General features: G+C 39.0%; 1 protein-coding gene across 1 annotated transcript in view; it reads right to left on the reverse strand.

Moving 5' to 3' along the window:
* KIAA1324L (KIAA1324 like) overlaps nt 1–17,302 on the reverse strand; it is a 196,020-nt gene extending 178,718 nt beyond the window's left edge. The window contains exon 1 of the mRNA XM_027838883.1: nt 17,203–17,302. The gene's annotated coding sequence lies outside the window, so the exon portion shown is untranslated. The remainder of the gene's footprint in view (nt 1–17,202) is intronic.
* Between the last annotated feature and the right edge of the window lie 340 nt (nt 17,303–17,642).

The following is a 17,642-nucleotide window of genomic DNA, read 5'->3' on the forward strand; positions in this document are numbered from 1 at the left end:
GTAAGTGACTTGCCCAGGGTCGCATAGCAATTAAGTACCTGAGGCAGCATTTGAACCCAAGCCTCTTGTGATTCCAAGTCTAGTGCCCTATCCAATTTATCAGGCAGCCTCCCAAAGGACCTGGGTTCAAATTCTGCCTCTGATGCTTGCGTGTATCATGATGACCTAAACAAGTCACTTGGGCTTTTCCAGGCCTCAGTTTCCTCATCTGTAAAATTAGGGGGTTGCATTAGATGACCTCTGAGGTCCCTCTCACCCTTAAATCTATAATCCTGTGAAATAGAAAAAAGATGCCAGGAAATTCACTATCCTTTAAGTTAAAGAACAGTCTATACTCTCTCTACTAATAGGAACAGCTAACTGTCCTCCTTCTTGTGTCCTGGTTTTGTTCCACATTAATTCACAGAATTAAATTTGGGCCTTAAGGCACTAAGCTGCCTTCATTCATTTCCTTCACCAAGTATGTGAAACTAAGTGGTTGGAGTTGGTTGTTACCGTTTTTCCTGAATCACAGACAATAAATGCAACTTTCCTTGTCCTAGCAAGACTATAGTAAATGAAGTCATGTAATAAACGAATCCTCCATAGGACTATTCAACCACAGTCATAGAAGCAATCGTTTAGGTCAACTCATCAGTTTTACTTCTCCATCTTTCATGTCTGTCCCCTTTTCTCCACTCATATCACTTCTCTCCTAGCTCAGTCCCTCATCATCTTTCACCTAGGCTACTTGCAATCACCTTTTTGTTGGACTGACTGCTTCCAACGACTTCCCTCTTCAAGGTGACAATCTCAATTTTTACTTCTTGAATTTGATGTGTCATCTCCTCCTTCTGGGCCTTTGCATAAGTCTGGGCCCTATAGTTGTGATACACTCCCTCTTCACCTCTTCCTCCTGAAACAACACCTAGCTTCCTTCCAGGCTTAGCTCAAGAATCATGGCCTCTGGGCCTCCAGGATGAGTTTCATGATCTGCATTCCCCTGCTTGTGTCTCTTCCTCCTAGGATTCTCCTAGTAGAATGGATTTTTTAAAATATATATTAGAGCCCAGGGAATGGTAGAAACACTACTAACCTCATCAACATAACCATATTTCATCAAATCTTGCTCTGCTTTAAATGCAAGCAGGTCAGCCAAGCTGACTTTCCTATAATGATAGTTCAATAAATTTGTCTGTCCTGTTGTGCTTTCTAGGAGTACAATTCTAGGAGCATCATGGTAAAGGGAAAGGAGTTCTGGATTTGGAATCAAAGGACCTGGATTCAAATCCCACCTCTGATACTACCAGTATGATTTTGAGCAAGTCACTTTGCCTCAGTTTCATCACCTGCACAATGAGGAGGTTGAACCAGATGACCTCTAAGGTCTCTTCTGGCTCCTAAGCTCCCTTGTGCCTCTAAAACTATGCTCCTCATATGTGTATCTACAGTGTAATCAATGCTTAACTACATATGCTAATAATGATAATGTTGTTCATTTGTCTTTCAATCATATCCAACTCTTCATGACTCCATTTGGGGTTTTCTTGGCAAAGAAAATGGAATGGTTTGCCATTTCTTTCCCCAGTTCATTTTATAGATGAGGAAACTGAGGCAAAGAGGGTTAAGAGACTTGCCCAGGGTCACACAGCTAGTTAGTGTCTGAGGTCAGATTTAAGCTCAGGAAAATGAGTCTTCCTGACTCATTCTTCCTGACTCCTTCCAGGCCTGGCACTCTATCCACTGCACTAATAATGGTAATAGATGACATTTATTAAGACTCTTAAAGGTTTACAAAAAATTAATAGGTACCAGAGATGTTTCAAATTCCACCAAAAAGACTCAATTATTCAAAATCCTGAGCAGATGACCAGTACTACTAACCAGACGTGGGGACTCGAGTTCTGGTCACTTCTTTTTTCCTGCCTACTCTCTGAAAGACATTCTCATTGACATGGATGTAGCAGGAGCAAAACCACTAGCCTGGGTGACCAACAAACTGAAGAACAAATGCCTCAGTAACCTAGAGATGACGGTTGAGTACAGAAAGCACCATTACTTCTCTGACTGGGAGGGAAGACAGACTGAAATATCTACATTCTAAACTGCTGCCAAAGGAAAGAGTTCTCACTAGCTGGCACCTCTGCCTTGAAGAAGGTTATCATAGGGACAATAGAGTTCTTGCTATGATGGTAGCTTATAGCCCTGAAAAAAAAATCTACCCAACATCTTTCTGCAGATCTACAAGATGGCAAATGCAAAGAAATGTGAAACCAATAAACCCCAGCTTCCATAAGGATTGTTATTTTGTCCCAAACAATCTTAGTATACTCTAGATTTTGCTATCCTTGCTTATAAGGATTCTCAAACTACAAGTTGCCTGTCAAGTACAACCTGTATTCTAAGTGGTCAGCTTCTGAATTTAGAAAGTCCCATTAAACACCAGACCAGTTACTTAACATCTCTGGGCTTCGGTTGCCTCATTGGTAAAATGAGGAGAGTGGGTCAGATAGCCAGAGAACACCATTTTATGCTTATGCTCTAGTTACAGTCATTCAATGGAGAAAAGTGTTACATATCTATGTGCTTACTTCATTGTTATTCAGTCATTTGGGTCACATCTGACTCTTCATGACCCCTTTTCTTGGCAAAGATACTGGAGTGATTTTCCACCTATTCCAGCTCATTTTACAGATGAAGAAACTGAGACAAACAGCGTTAATTGACTTGCCTAGGGTCACACAGCTAGTAAGTGTCTGATGTCAAATTTGAACTCAGATCTTCCTGATTCCAGGCCCAGCACTCTATCCGCTTCATCACATAGCTATCCCTTGTACTTACTTCACCAGCCCTTAAAGGAATGATTGGCTGGCCTTGGTACAATATTTCCTATTCAGGAGCAATGTCTAAGGAAATAGTGACTAGTACGGAATACACAGAAACTATGGATTGACCTTAAGCCAAGTTTCAGACTATGCTTGGATCAAGGAGTAAAAGACCAGAGAATAACAAATTAAAGGATAAATAAAAATCTAGTATTACTTAATCAGTTATTTTCCTATGGTAGTGTGTGATCATGGATAGTCATTTCAACTCTCCAAAGAATTCTAATTGTAAAAGAGACATATATGGCATCTTAACCCTTCCAAAGTGCCTGAAGGAGTATCTAGTCCAATCACTCACCCAAAAAAGGCCTTTTCTCTAATTCTCCTCACAGATGATCATCCAGTCTCTGCTTAAACATTTCCAATAATAGAGAACTTAGCAACTGGGGAAACAGACCACTCCATCTTATAGCATCTCAATAAGAAAAGGTTTGCTTTTTTAAAAAACCTGTAAGATCATTCTTTTTAGAGCTGCTGAAATAAATTCAAAAATTTTGCAAATATTTTTTGCAAATACTTTTCTTCATTGAATTCACATAACTAGAGTTGAAATAGTAGGTGAAGCACTGGATTTGGCGTCAAAAAGACAATGGTTTGAATTATGCTGTCGATACTTGAGGGCTGTGTGGCCCTGGGCAAGTCACATAACTTCTCTGAGCCTCAGTTTCCTTATCTATAAAGTGGTACTTATCTCATAGAGTTGGTGCAAGGCTTACATAGAATAATGTATATGAAGTATTTTATGAACATTACATCCTTATGTAAGTTTGAGCTATTATTATTATCTTTCTCAAAGGGTTTCTTTATTAAATCTTTAAAATAATTATTTTTAGAATTTCTAAAATAAATGCAAAAATAAGCATGCAAATATTTTTCTCCATTGAATTCATACAACTACAGTTGTATGCTTTTTAAACTTTAAAGTGCTATGTAAATATGAGCTGATATTTTTGTTACTATTGTCTCCACAGAAGTTCTACTCCAATTCTGGGCAGAGTGACCCTGGAATGTGAAACTGTAAGATTAGTCAGCAGAGCACAAGGTCTGGTCAACTGTACTAGGCTGTAAAAGCTTTGAGTATGATCCTAGCAGCAGTCTCTATCTGCTGTCCATTGACCAACCTATCTAAATGCACTGAGCTTCAAAATCAGAAGCATCACTGGATGATAAAGTCTTTGGCCAAAATGATCCATGAAACAGATGAAATAAAAAATGGCCTTAAGTCTCATGGCCTCTTTATCACTTCTGCAGTAATTGTAGTAGACAAGGAAACAAAGAGAAGAGAGGGTCCTAGGAATAACACAGTTTTTAAGATCATCTATTAACATTAATGTAACTGCTGGTAGCCTAAATGAAGAGGCAGCATAGCATAATGGTTAGAATGCTAAACTTGGCATCAGAAAGGCCTGGTTTCATACTCTGCTTTTGATACTGACCAGCATGGTGTAGGAACAACTAGTGACTCAGTGGATAGAGCATCAGGGCCTTCAGGAAGACTTATCTTGCTGAGCTCAAATCTGGCCTCAGACACTTAGTAGCTGTATGACCTTGGGAAAGTCACTTACCTCTGTTTTCTCATTTGTAAAATGAGCTAAGGAAGGAAAAAGTGACTCTGATTATCACCATTTCTCAGAGAAATTTAAGCATAATAAATGTCACCATGAAGAGGTCAAAAGAGCCTTAGAACTACCTTGGCCAACAAACAATTTCTTTGCCAAGTGGAGAGACATTAGACTATGCAAAAGACTATGGAGTAAGACAACTGGAGATTATGAATAGCACTACTTCACAAAACTGTGAAAAGCTGCAGAGGGGAAGAGTATGTAGAAGACTTGGCATCAGACACAACAAACATTCAAAGACTTGTGTGCAAGGTGCTAGGATTAGAAAAAGAAAAATGCCAAGAGAGGTAACTCATCCCAAGTGCATTTATACACGTAACTGGAAAGACAAGTAGTCATGAAATTGAAGAGATTCACCAGCATTTCTGTGACAGTCTATTCTGATCATTGATGACGGTAATAACATAACCGTTAGACTCCATAACCTTATCATTTGAGAGGCCATTTGAGGAACTTGAAATGATACTCAAGTAATGAAGTCAAGAAGACCAGCTATAAAAGAAAAGGCGTGGCATAGTGAATAATGTGCTAGCCTTGGAGTGAAGAGGACCAGGGTTTGACTCTTGCCTTACCAACTTGCTAGCTATGTGACCCTAGGCAAGTCAACTAACCTCTCTGAGCCTCATTTTCCTAGAAATGAGCATAATATCATTTATTATATTATATATAACATAATATATTAATATTAATAATAGTTATTGTGAGTATCAAATGAGATAAGTTACTTGGCAAATTTTAAGGGTTACATATGTGTGAGTAATTGTTGCTGCTTCACCAGATACATAGAAGAAGAATTCCATTTTGGACATGGTATATTTAAAAGGTAGTGAGGTATTTATTTACATTTCCTCAAAGAGGAGAAGATTGTAAAATAATTGGAAAAAATACAGACAGTGTAAAGATGTAATTTTTCAAAGGCAAGCAGGCAGACATCAATTAATAACTTGTATGCCTTTTTATTCTAAATTTAATATTCAAATACATAAATAAGAATTTACTTCCATTAGCCATAGTTTACTTATTCATGATATATTAACTTTAACAATATAGTCACAAAATATTATTTGATTCTATGTTCCTTGCTGAACTCTTTCTTCTGTGAACTTTTCTGAAATTTGTTGTCATTGATATTAACATAATTATAGTCAACATGCATATTGTTTTCATTCTGCTTTGTCCATGTCGTGTCATATGTTTTGACGTATTTCTAAGTATTCTTCACTTTTGTGTTTTTCTTATGCCACAACAATATTCTATTATATTCACATGCCACAACTTCTTCAGCCATTCTCCAATCATTGGCCTCACAGAGTGATTATAGACATTGGATATTAGAAATAATTCTGCTATAAATATTTTGTATCAATTGATTTTTTCCTGTCAATTACATCCTTAGGGTGTTACCAAAGGAGTAAGATCACTGTTCCAAAGAACATAAGTATTCCACTCTTTCAAGCCACATTTATACTCCACCATTGTAATAGTGTGCCTGCTTCTCCACAGTCTCATCAGCAGTGACTTATACTACTTTTAGAAATCTTTGTATTAGCTATTCAATTTCCAATGCTTTAATTTGAAGTATTAGAATATTAGCTAAATTTACCAAGTTGGTAAGTTAATGGTAGTATCTGAGTTGTTTTTATTTGGATTTTTCCAATATTCCTACATTTTCATCTCTTGAAAATCTTTATTAAGGAAGGTCCTGAAGTTGAAGTTGTCCTCACTAAAATATAAGAAGGAACAGGCATACTTTTAGAGATTATTTTCTACCATAAACTAAATCTTCACATTCATATAATCAAGAAATTATGGCACAGTAGAAAAAGAACTGGCTTCTCAAGTTAAAGCATGTGGATATAAATCTTGCTTCTGTCAGTTACTGCCTTTGTAACCTAGGGCAAGATGCTTAACCTCTTTAAGCTTCAATTTCCTCATCTGTAAAAATTGAAAGTAGGACTACATGTTCTCTTTGGCATTCAAAGCCCTTTAAAACCTAGCCCTCTCCTACCTTTCCAGTCTTCTTCTACCTTACTCCCTCACACACTCTTCCATCCAGTGCACTGGCTTCCTGGTGGTTCTACTAACAAGACACTCCATCTCTTGGCTCTAGGCATTTTCTCTAGCTGCCTCCCATGCTAGAATGTTCTCCCTCCTCTGCTTCAACTATTGACCTCTCCCAACTTCCTTTAAGTCTCAACTAAATCCCTCTTTCTACAGGAAGCCTTTCCCAACCCCTCTTAATTCTAGGACCTGCACTCTGTTAATTATTTCCTATTTATCTTGTATATAGCTTGGTTTGGACATATTTTTTTGCATGTTGTACGCTTCTTGAGGGCAGGAACTATCTTTTGCATCTTTTTGTATCCCCCGTGTCTAGCAAGGAGCCTGAGTGTCAATATTGACTTTAAAACAAGGTACTCATGTCTCTCCCTTCTTTTTACATGTGAAGGACTCTGGTTGGAAAACTTTGCACATACTAAATTTCCTGGGCTTTTATTTGTTGTATAACACTACTCATCAGATATGCTGTAAAGGAGAGTCATTCTTTGAGTATGGGTTGGACTATATCAATTGCTGCTTTTTTTTCCTCTTTTTTATTGTTACAAAGGATGGCTTGCTATATATGGGAGTGAGGAGGAATATATTTGAAAATGGTGATATAAAATCAAAATATATCAATGAAAGCAATGGTTTACAGTACATAACACTCTAGGCATCATCTGACCTTGAAAGAACAAAACACAACTGTGACTTCTCCATCTAGATATTCTGGTTTTTATTAATATAGCCTAAGATCTTTCAGACTTCATAGCAGTTGTGTTACACTGTTGGATCAGATTGAGCTTGCGATTCACTAAAATGTCCTCCCATACTTAAAATTCACTTCTTTTGCATGCAATAACCAAAGTAGTACAACTTTCTTTACCAACAGCCCCTGGTGTTTGTTATATTAACTTTAACAACATGCAAGCAAAAGAAAAAAATTGCCTCCACCTAGACCCCAACCCCTTACCTTTTTTCAAAACTACCCTTCTAGATTATTTTCTGCCAAATCCTTTTTTTAAAAATGCTAGTTTCTTCAAAGTGGGGGGAAAATAAGCTTTTGGCATGTCTTTACTAGACAAGCCTTTTCTCATGCAAATTCTTCTCACCCTATTCCAGAATGACTTTCCCCTAAGGCTTACAGGTACACAGATTATTGGGAACTGAAGCCTTTCCACCGAAGCTGTTCATATAGCACTCATCACTGCCTCATCTTACAGTTCTGTAGGGAAATCCCACTCGTTTTCAATTGTAAAAAAGAGAGTTAAATAGTAGCACTAATTGCCACCTCTTATCAACTTCTCTTTCCAACCATATGTAATAACAAGTTAAGGATCCTACCTGCTGAGTAGCTTCTGATTAATACTCTCTCCTCTAGCTCAACTGAAGCAAAGTATCATGTTCACATAGTTATAGAATCTTAGAGCTGAGAAAGATCATATAAGCAAGCTACTCCAACCCATGCTCAAAGAATGAATCCCTTCTAGAGCATCTCTGATAAGTGATCCTTCCAGATAAATAAAAGTATTGGAATCCAGGACTTTATACTGCTCAGTCATTTTTAATATCCCATTATAGAGGGCCCATCCCCATGGAGCAAAGCATAAAATTTATGTTCCTACGTTTCAGATAGGTTCACTTCCTCAATGAAACAAGCCATTCTCAGCTCACTATTAGTAATCCTGCAAGGAAGCAATATGTTATCATAGAAAAAATTGGGGATGGGGAGTCCCATACTCAGAGAATCTGGGTTCAAAACCTACCTCTGAATCTGTGATGTTGGGCAAGTCATTTCACCTCTCTAAGCCTCAGTTTCCTAGTACATAAAAATGAGGAGTTTGAATTAGCTAGTTTCTGAAGTACTTCCATATTTAAATCTATGACAACCATTGCTTCCTAAAGTATCATGTCAAATAGAGTGCTCATTTCTCTCAGATTACTAATAGGCATAGGGAGGTCTTTTAAAGTCTACAAAAGCATTTTCTACCTAAAATGTAGATTGTTAATAGGTATTTTTGTTGTTGTTCAGTAATTTCAGTCATGTCCAACTCTTCACAACCCCATTTGGGTTTTTTGGGGTTTTTTTGGCAAAGATACTGGAATGGTTTGCCATTTCCTTCTCCAGCTTATTTTACAGATGAGGAAACTGAGGCAAACAGAGGTAAGTGACTTGGCCCAGAATCACACAGTTTGAAAGTGTCTAAGGCCAGATTTGAACTCAAATCATCCTGACTCCAGATCCAGTGCTCTATTCACTACTCCACCTAGCTGCCCTACTAATGGGAATAGGGAGGTCTTTTAAAATATATAAAATAATTTTCTACCTCTGGCATCTCCTATAATTCCAAATACTTTTAACTAAGCTTATGACCAAGCCAAGACAATAAATATTTATTAAACAATGAATGTGCCAAGTCTTGTGGGAATATAAAAGAAAGTGTTTTACCTAGCCTCAAGGAGCTTGTTTACAAGCTAATAAGTAAAGAAGACTTAAACTCTAATTAGGGAAAAAGGACAATGATATGAAACAACACAATAGTATATAATCAAATGCCATATTGTATAGTATAGATAAGTGGTGCAGGAATTTCGACAGGGCAAAAAGAAAGGCATTTTGTGGTAAGGAAAAGTTGTGAGAAGAAGAAGAGATTTTTTTTAATAATTTATTTATTTTTAGTTTTCAACATTCACTTCCATAAGATTTTGAGTTTTAAATTTTCTCCCTGTCTCACTTCTTCCCCACTCCCAAGACAACATATAATCTGATACAGGCTCTACTTATACATTCATGTTGAGCATACTTTCCCATTAGTCATGATGTAAAGAACAATTAGAACTAATGGGAGGAACCAAGAGAATGGAGCAGTAAAACAAACAAAGGAAAAGGAGAGCAAATAGTAAGCTTCCATCTACATTCAGATTCCATAACTCTTTCTCTGGGATAGCAATTTCTATCTTGAGTCTTTTGGAGTTGTCTTAGATTTTTGCATTGCTGGAAAGAGTCAAGTCTATCGAAGTCAGTCATCCCACAATGTGGCTGTTACTGTGTACAAGGTTCTCCTGGTTCTGCTCATTTCATTCTGCATCAGTTCATGTAAGTCTTTCCAGGTTTCTTTGAAGTCTGCCTGCTCATCATTTCTTATAACACAATAGTATTCCATTACATTCATATGCCACAATTTGTTCAGCCATTCCCCAATTGATAGGCAATAGTTTACTTTTTTGGGGGGAGGGGAGGCAATCGGAATTAAGTGACTTGTCCAGGATCACACAACTAGTAAGTGTCTGAGTCTGGATTTGACTCAGGTCCTCCTGACTCCAGGGCTAGTGTTCTATCCATTATGCCACCTAGCTGCCCCCTAGAAGGAGAGATTTTAACTAGATCTTGAAATGCTGGATTGGTATCAGGTCCAGAGGTCCAGACAGAAGGACCCATAGTCTCTTAAAATCAAAAAGTGTCTAACATGATGGAGCTTCCTAAGAATAAGAAATTACAAGATCTGCCTCTCTCCTGAAGGGTGTCCCATCATAATAAGAAGACTGGAGATTCTGCACTGTGCTGTGCTATTTTCGTCTATGCTCAAATATGACACTTCACGGATGTGTCAACTCAGTTTTTGTAAATATTGATGGTGTGATCACCACATTTGCTCACATTTGCCTAAAGCATGAGAATTTGGTTTAGAGTATAGACAAATCTCAAATGGAAATTCTACCTCTGCTGGCCTGGGAAATCATTTTATTATGCTAACTACCCCAAAACAGGAGCTTTGCTCTCTTTATTCTAAGTAGCTCATGGCCCAGTATGACAGCATACTATTATGGCAAAAATAATGGATTTGAACTCAGAAGGAGCTTGGGTCAGAACCCCAGCACAGAATTCATTAGCTACATAACCCTGGGCAGATTATTTACCATCTCTGAGTCTCAATTTCCTCATCTATAAATTGGAAATTAGTAACATTTATACATTCTACCTCACAGAGTGGTTATGAAGAAAATGCTTTTAAAGAACTATATAAAGTACTCTTCTATCTTCCCACAAAAAAAGGCTATTTCTTTACCTGCCAGATCCCTTTTGACTTTGCAGAATCTGCGGTTATTTTATATCAAAATCTTCTGATTTATTGGAGCTAAAAGAAAAACGAATACAAAGAAGGCCTTTACACATAAGGTCAGTGGATATAGGACTCAGGAAAGAAAGAGAAACCTCTAAGACCAAATATAAAATGCTCTGTTTGGCCTTCAAAGCCCTTCATAACCTATCATACCCCTGCCTCCACTACCTTTCCAGTCTTCTTTCACTTTACACTCTGCTACATACTCTTCAATCCAGTGACATTGGCCTCCTTGCTTTTCCTTGAACAAGACATTCTATTTTTCAACTCTGAGAATTTTCACCGACTATCTCCTATGCTGGACTGCCCTCCCTTCTCATCTTGGCCTCCCAGGATTTAGCACAGTGCCTGGCACATGGTAGGTGTTTAATAAATGTCCAGTTGACTTTGTTTGGACTGGCTTCCCAAGCTTCCTTCAAGTCCCAGCTAAAATCCTACCTTCTACATCTTCTACATCTACTACCTTTTCTCATTTCCCTTAATCTTAGTGCCTTTGCCCTGTTGATTGTTTCCAATTTATCCTGTATATAGCTTGTTGATGTTTAGTTATTTTATGTTGTCTCTCCCATTAAACTGTGAGATCTTTAAGAGCAGAGACTGTCTTTTGAGTTTCTTTGTATCCCCAGCATTTATTACAGTGCCTGGCACATAATATGCATTTAAAAATGTTTATTGACTGGAAAAAAATTACAAAAGTATCTGTATACTTATCCACTAATATATATCCAAAGCCTGCAGTTGCATAACACCACCTATAATGGAAGCACAGAGGTAACTAGCAAGCATCTTTAACGATTTATCACGGCTTCCCAACTTAAATAATGCATGTATTGGCCACTTAGTTAATTCTTTTTCTCTCATCCATTTGGACCAAAGCCTCCAGCCTTGCTCTAACTCCCAAACTCAATCAATTTTCTCTTCTACTTTCTTTTTCTGGCTTAGTCTCATAATGAATGTTTCTGAGTGCCATTCCATCTCAGACTAGCCTATCACCCTTTGTCTCCACTGTACTGATGCAGAACCACAACTTTATGCTTAGTGTCTCACATTTATATAACACTTTTTACTCTTATTTATATTATTTCATTTTATCTTCACAATATCAATAGATAACATTTTAAAATCCACATTTTATACATTAGGACACTGAAATAATGGGAGACATAGTTAATTGTAATTTTGTATTGGTTTCAGAGTTTTATCGGCTTCACTTCAGATGCCTAAAGAGGATAAATCTACTGCTTTGATTCTGCACTGTTATCTAGACTTTATACCATTAACAAACTAGATACTGAAGTCTTTTCTAGCCCTTGAAGTTCAACCATGCCCTTCATCTGCTCATATTACTTTGGCTCTGACTTCTATACTGTCAGCCATTCCATTCCTGCTTGTGCTTTTGTTTTCATCTTATAGGTTTAATCACCAATTGAGTTTTCCAAAATAGTCAGTGATTCATATTATTCCATTGCCCAAGGTATAAGAAACTATAGTTAACCAGCTTCACCTCAGTCTTCTTTTTTCCAGCTTCTAACCAAAAGCCATTTCCTAGTTTCTTTTTTAGAGATCCTAACCAATCATACCAACTCTTAATTGTGCTATGGCCACTCGATGCAGGAACTGCAAAAACTTTCATTTCTCTTCTTCAATCTCCCTACTCCCCCTTATTACTCCACACCTTCATAATGAGTTACAGCAGCAAATGAATATAGTAACCTTGTATTTGACAAGTTTTGGGGATAAGAATTCCTAATTTGGTAAAAATTGTTGGGAAAACTGGAAAGCAATACGGCAGAAATTGGGCATAGACTAATATCTCACACCATTTACCAAGATAAAGTCAAAATAGATACATGATCTAGATATGAGAGTCAAAGGAAGGGAAAGCTTATGAAGTTCAACAAGTAACAATAGCCACATTTGGCTAATTTATTAGTACTGTTTTTAAAAAGAATAAATTTGCTTTAAAAAAAAAAGGTGATAGAAACTATGGGCCAAAATTTAATAGTATGGTTATCAGTTCCTGGGTTTAATTTACCCTTGCTCCCTTTCTTCTCATATAATTGAGAATTAACAGTAACTTCCAACTTTACTGCTCTTGATTATAATGTCTTCTCTTATTTGGTTTACTATACTTATTATATTCACTCTGTTCCTTACTTGACACTAAACAAAACTATTCATATTTATATAGCCCTTTAAGGTGATACCTCATTTTACATACATTATCTCATCTGATCCATATAATACCCCAGTGGAGTAGATAGCATAAATATCATTGTTCTCCTTTTACAGATCACTAAACATCAGAGAATGCAAGTTCACATAGCTAATAATCAATGAAGCCACACCAATAGTCTATTGTCAGAGATCTATACACTTACTAGGTTTATTTAATCTGAGATTCTCAACAAACTAGTCAAATTATGTTAAGGAACCAAAAGTTGAAGGTTCAAGCTCTGTAAGTTTCAATCAACTTTGCTCAGTGCCAAAGCCAATGTCAACCCTTGGTCACTCAATCATTTTACAACTGTGCACCAAGGATCATGTGAAAGAACATGGATGGTTGGTCAGGAAATAATAATCTATTAAATATCTAATATGTACCAGGCACTATGATAAGCACTGAGGATACAGAAAAAGGCAAAAAAGCCCCTGATTTTAAAAAATTCATAGTTTGATGGGGAAGACAACTTGCAAACAATCATGCATAAACAAGTTATATATGGGATACCTTCAAAATAATCTTTGATGGAAGGTACTGGCATTAAGGAAGACCAAGAAAGCCTTCTTAGAGAAGGCAGAATTTTAGCAGGGACCCAGAGAAAGCCAAAAAGGCCAGGAGATAGAAATGAGGAGGGAGAGGATTCCAAACATGGAGGACAGCCAGTGAAAATGCATGAAGTTGGGAGATAGTGTCTTATGTTGGGAATAACAAGAAGGCTATTGGATTGCACAGTATGATGGAGGGAAGGGGAAGAGAGAAGAAGTCATAAGAAGAATGGCAGAAGGAGTCCATTTATGGAGGAATTTGAACGTCAAATATTTGGCAGATAGGTGACACAATGGATAGAGTGCTAGTTCCAGAGTCAGGAAGACCCCAGTGCAATACAACCTCAAACACTTACTAGCTGTGTGATCCTGTGCAAGTTACTTAACCTGTTTGCCTCAGTTCCCTCAACTGCAAAATGGGAATAATAAAACACCTAACAGAGAGTGATTGTAGGGATTAAATGAGACAATGGTTAGCACAGTCCCTAGCACACAGTAGGCACTATGTAAATGTTTATTGCCTTCTCTTAATCCTGGAGGTGATAAAAAGTCATTGGCATTTATTGAATAGGGAGATTTTGACAGCTGAAGAGAGGATGGACTAGAATGGGGAGAGACTTGAGGTAAGATGACCAACTAGAAGGCTTTTGCAATAGTTCAGGTTTGTGGTGGTGGAGGTCTGGATCAGGAAGGTGTCAGAGGATGAAAAGGGGCATATATGAGAGATATTATGAAGTTAGAAATGATAGGACTTCACAACTTTTAGGATGGATGTTGGGGGAAGGGGGATGAGACAGTGAGGAGTTGAGGATGATGCTACCTAGGTTGAAAACCTGAGTGATTGGGGAAATGATGGTATGTACACTCAACAACAATAGGAAAATTAGGAAGGGGGGAGAGCTTGGGGGAAAATATGAGTTCACTGTTGGACACACTGAGCTTAACATTTCTACTGGACATCCAGTTCAAGATGTCCAATAGGAAATTAGAGCTATAGGACTGGAGATCAGAAGAAAGGTTAGGGCTGGATAAGTAAATCTGGGAACCATTAGCATAGAAATGATCGTTGAATCCATGAGAGCTAAACCAAAATAGTAAAAAGGGAGAAGAGAAAGGGGCCAAAGACAGAGACTTGAGGGATACCCACAGCCAGTAACAATGAGCTGAATGGAGATCTAACAAGGGAGACTCAGAAGGAGAAGTCAAACATTTAGGAGGAGATCCAGGATTGAGTGGCATCATGAAAACCAAGAGAATATCAAGGAGAAAAGAGTGACTGACAATGTCAATGACTGCAGAGAGATCAAGAAGGATGAGAGTTGAGAAAGGCCATTAGATCTGGCAATTAAGAGATCATTGACAATGTTGAAGAGAGAAGTTCTAGTTGAATGATGAGGTCAGAAGCTAGACTGCAGCAAATTAAGAGAGTGAGAGGAAAGGAAGTGAAGGCACCTGTTGTAGACAGCCATATCAAAGAGGTTATCCATGAAAGGGAGGAGAAATATGAAATGATAGCTAGCAGGGATAGACAGATTAACTGAGGGGGTTTTGAGGACAGAGGAGACATAGGCATGTTTGTAGGCAGTAAGGAAGCAGCCTATAGAGAGAGAGGTATTGAAGAACAGTAAGAGACCAGGAATGAGAAGGCAGCAATCTGCTGGAGAAAACAAGATAGAATGGAATCCCTTGTGCATGTAGAGGGGTTAGCCTTGGCAACCTTCTGGCCACCTTCCAGCAGAGTGTATCACCATGGCTAGAAAAACAATTGTAAACACACACTACAATGATTTAATCTTCCCACCTATTTTGTTAAATAAAAAGTAAGAAAATTAAAACACTACATTTAAGACTAGTTAGTAGTAGAACAAGGAGTGTAGCTTTCCTGAACCTTGATTCCTAATTGACCTTTCTTTTTCTGGTCCTTCTTCTGAATTTTGGCACCAGATTTAGTTAATCTACTTTTCCTCTCAGTACAGACTGTGTTCTCACCTATAAGATTGCTGAAGTTGTGGTGACTAATTCATCATCATCACGACAACTCCTGCAGGGCCATTACCCTGACCTTCATTCATTTCTATCTGTCTGTTTCCTGTAGCAGTCTCCAATAACAGGAAGAAAGTTAAGGTTTGAGAAGCTTAAAATATAAATATGTGTGTGTATGCACATATGTATACATGTACATAAAGACATATAATGCATTTGGATTTTTTTGAACATGCTTTCTCTTTCATGTAACATTTAACCTTGGAGAGGCAGTTTTAGTAGGGAAACTGGAAGACTGGACTATTTTCTAGATATGATTAAAATGAAAGCTGGAGAGGAGAGATTAAAGATAAGGCACATGATAATTGGGATTTGGGGGGTTATTTTTGTTGTGTGTGTATTTTTTTAATGATCTTGATAAATTCAAATTAAACACAGCTGCTTGTTGAGATTTGCCACAGATTTCCACAACTAAAGTACATCTGGGAGCTCATAGGCATTCCTGTTATTTGTTTTTCTATTCACTTCAGTCTAGCCCAGCCTACTCTGATACCTTGCATTAGTGAGTGGCTGTCTCTTCATCATAAATGACTGGGGGAAGGGGACAGATGGGCGTCCAAGGATGTCCATAGCAAGATGCCTGCTTAATCAGAGCTAGAATAAAATGTGAATGTTACAGCAATAGACAGGGGATAGGTCTGGTCCTGTTACACTGAAAGACCATCAGCTCATCTGTTTTTGTCCTACACATTAATTGACCTGTCACTCTAATTCATCACAAGCATCCTAAAATAGGCTTGCTCTTCTGAATCCCCACTGCCCACATCTCCACGGCCATCACCTCTCAAAGTGGGAAATTCTGTTTCCTGTCATTTATTTTCATTATGAATTCTCTGAACCCTAAAAAAAAGAAAAAATAGACACCCAATACAAGTAGTCAATGACACCCCCCCCAAAAAAAATTTCTTGGAACAGCAAAGTCTAGTGTCCATAATAAGAGAAGATTTCCCTCATCACCATTACAATAAATCCACATGTAGATAGAGACAGAGATAGAATACTGTGTTGACCTCTTCAGCCAGGGCATTTAGCAATTCCCAAAAGCAAAATGTTATAGCTGCCTTTTCCTATTCTTCCAAACACCATTCCCTCTGCTCCCCTCACCCCCACCCCCGACACACACACACACACACACACACACACACACACACACACTTCTCTCTCTATTCACCTTCCACATTTATCAGAATCCCAATAAACACCAAAGATCTGCTTAAACAAGTCTGCTTAACCCGTAGGAGGAGGCGTGGTGAGGAGGAGTAGGAAAGGGAGAGTGAGTGGTGGGAATAAGCAAAGGCAAGGGTTCTCTGCATGCAAGGATCTAGAGAGAACTAAGAGAAGCTGGTACCCCAAATCCCACTAGTAGAGGGATTTCCCCATCTCCTCCGGTACAAAATTCCCTCCTTTGACCCATGGTCCCCAACCCCTGGAATAAGTGAGAGAGGGAGAGGACTGCAGACTCCCTCAGAGCCCCCAAAACACGCACGTGCACATTTTAAAAATCATTAACCTCCTCCCACCCCCCAACACACAAACAAACATCAATATTATTATAAGCCACTCTCCCAGTGGCCAGCCTAGAGGATGAGCTTAACCCAACAACGGACAAAACCCCTGATCTTACAAGGCAGGAATAGAGGGTGGGAACAAGCCAGGGAAAACACACACATATAAATACATACACTCACACACAAACTCTCCAGATAAAGGACGCGCTAAGCGGCGAGAGCAGGCGCTGCTCACCTCTTGGCAAGGAGGTAACGGGAGACTGGAGGCGGCGGCTAGGTCAACAGCCCAAGCCACCCGGCAGCTGGCGGCGAGCGCCCAGCAGCAGAACCAAGCGGAGCTCCAGCACGGCGAGCTCCTGCGCCTGGGAGCCCGGGCAGGCAGCCTCCCGCTTCTCCTGAGCGCCGCAGCCGGGTCCAGCTGCTGCATCTCTAGCTCCGGGCTGGGGAGCAAGCGGAGAAACCTCCCGAGAGGGTGGAGGATCCAGATACCTCGCGCCGCCCAGGAGCAATTCTGCAACCGGCCGGCCGGCAGGGAGCGGGGCGGAGCTGGCGAGCCGGCGAGCCTTTGGTCTTCTCCCCTCTCAGCTGTGCGCACCCCACCTGGCCTCTGCTCACTACTGCTGTTTTTGCTCCAGCCGCTGCCGCTTTCCCCGGGATTGCCAGGCTGACAGCGCT

The sequence above is a fragment of the Vombatus ursinus genome, unplaced genomic scaffold (assembly GCF_900497805.2).
Source record: "Vombatus ursinus unplaced genomic scaffold, bare-nosed wombat genome assembly UNPS02014830.1, whole genome shotgun sequence".
In the NCBI taxonomy this organism is placed as follows: Eukaryota; Metazoa; Chordata; class Mammalia; order Diprotodontia; family Vombatidae; genus Vombatus; species Vombatus ursinus.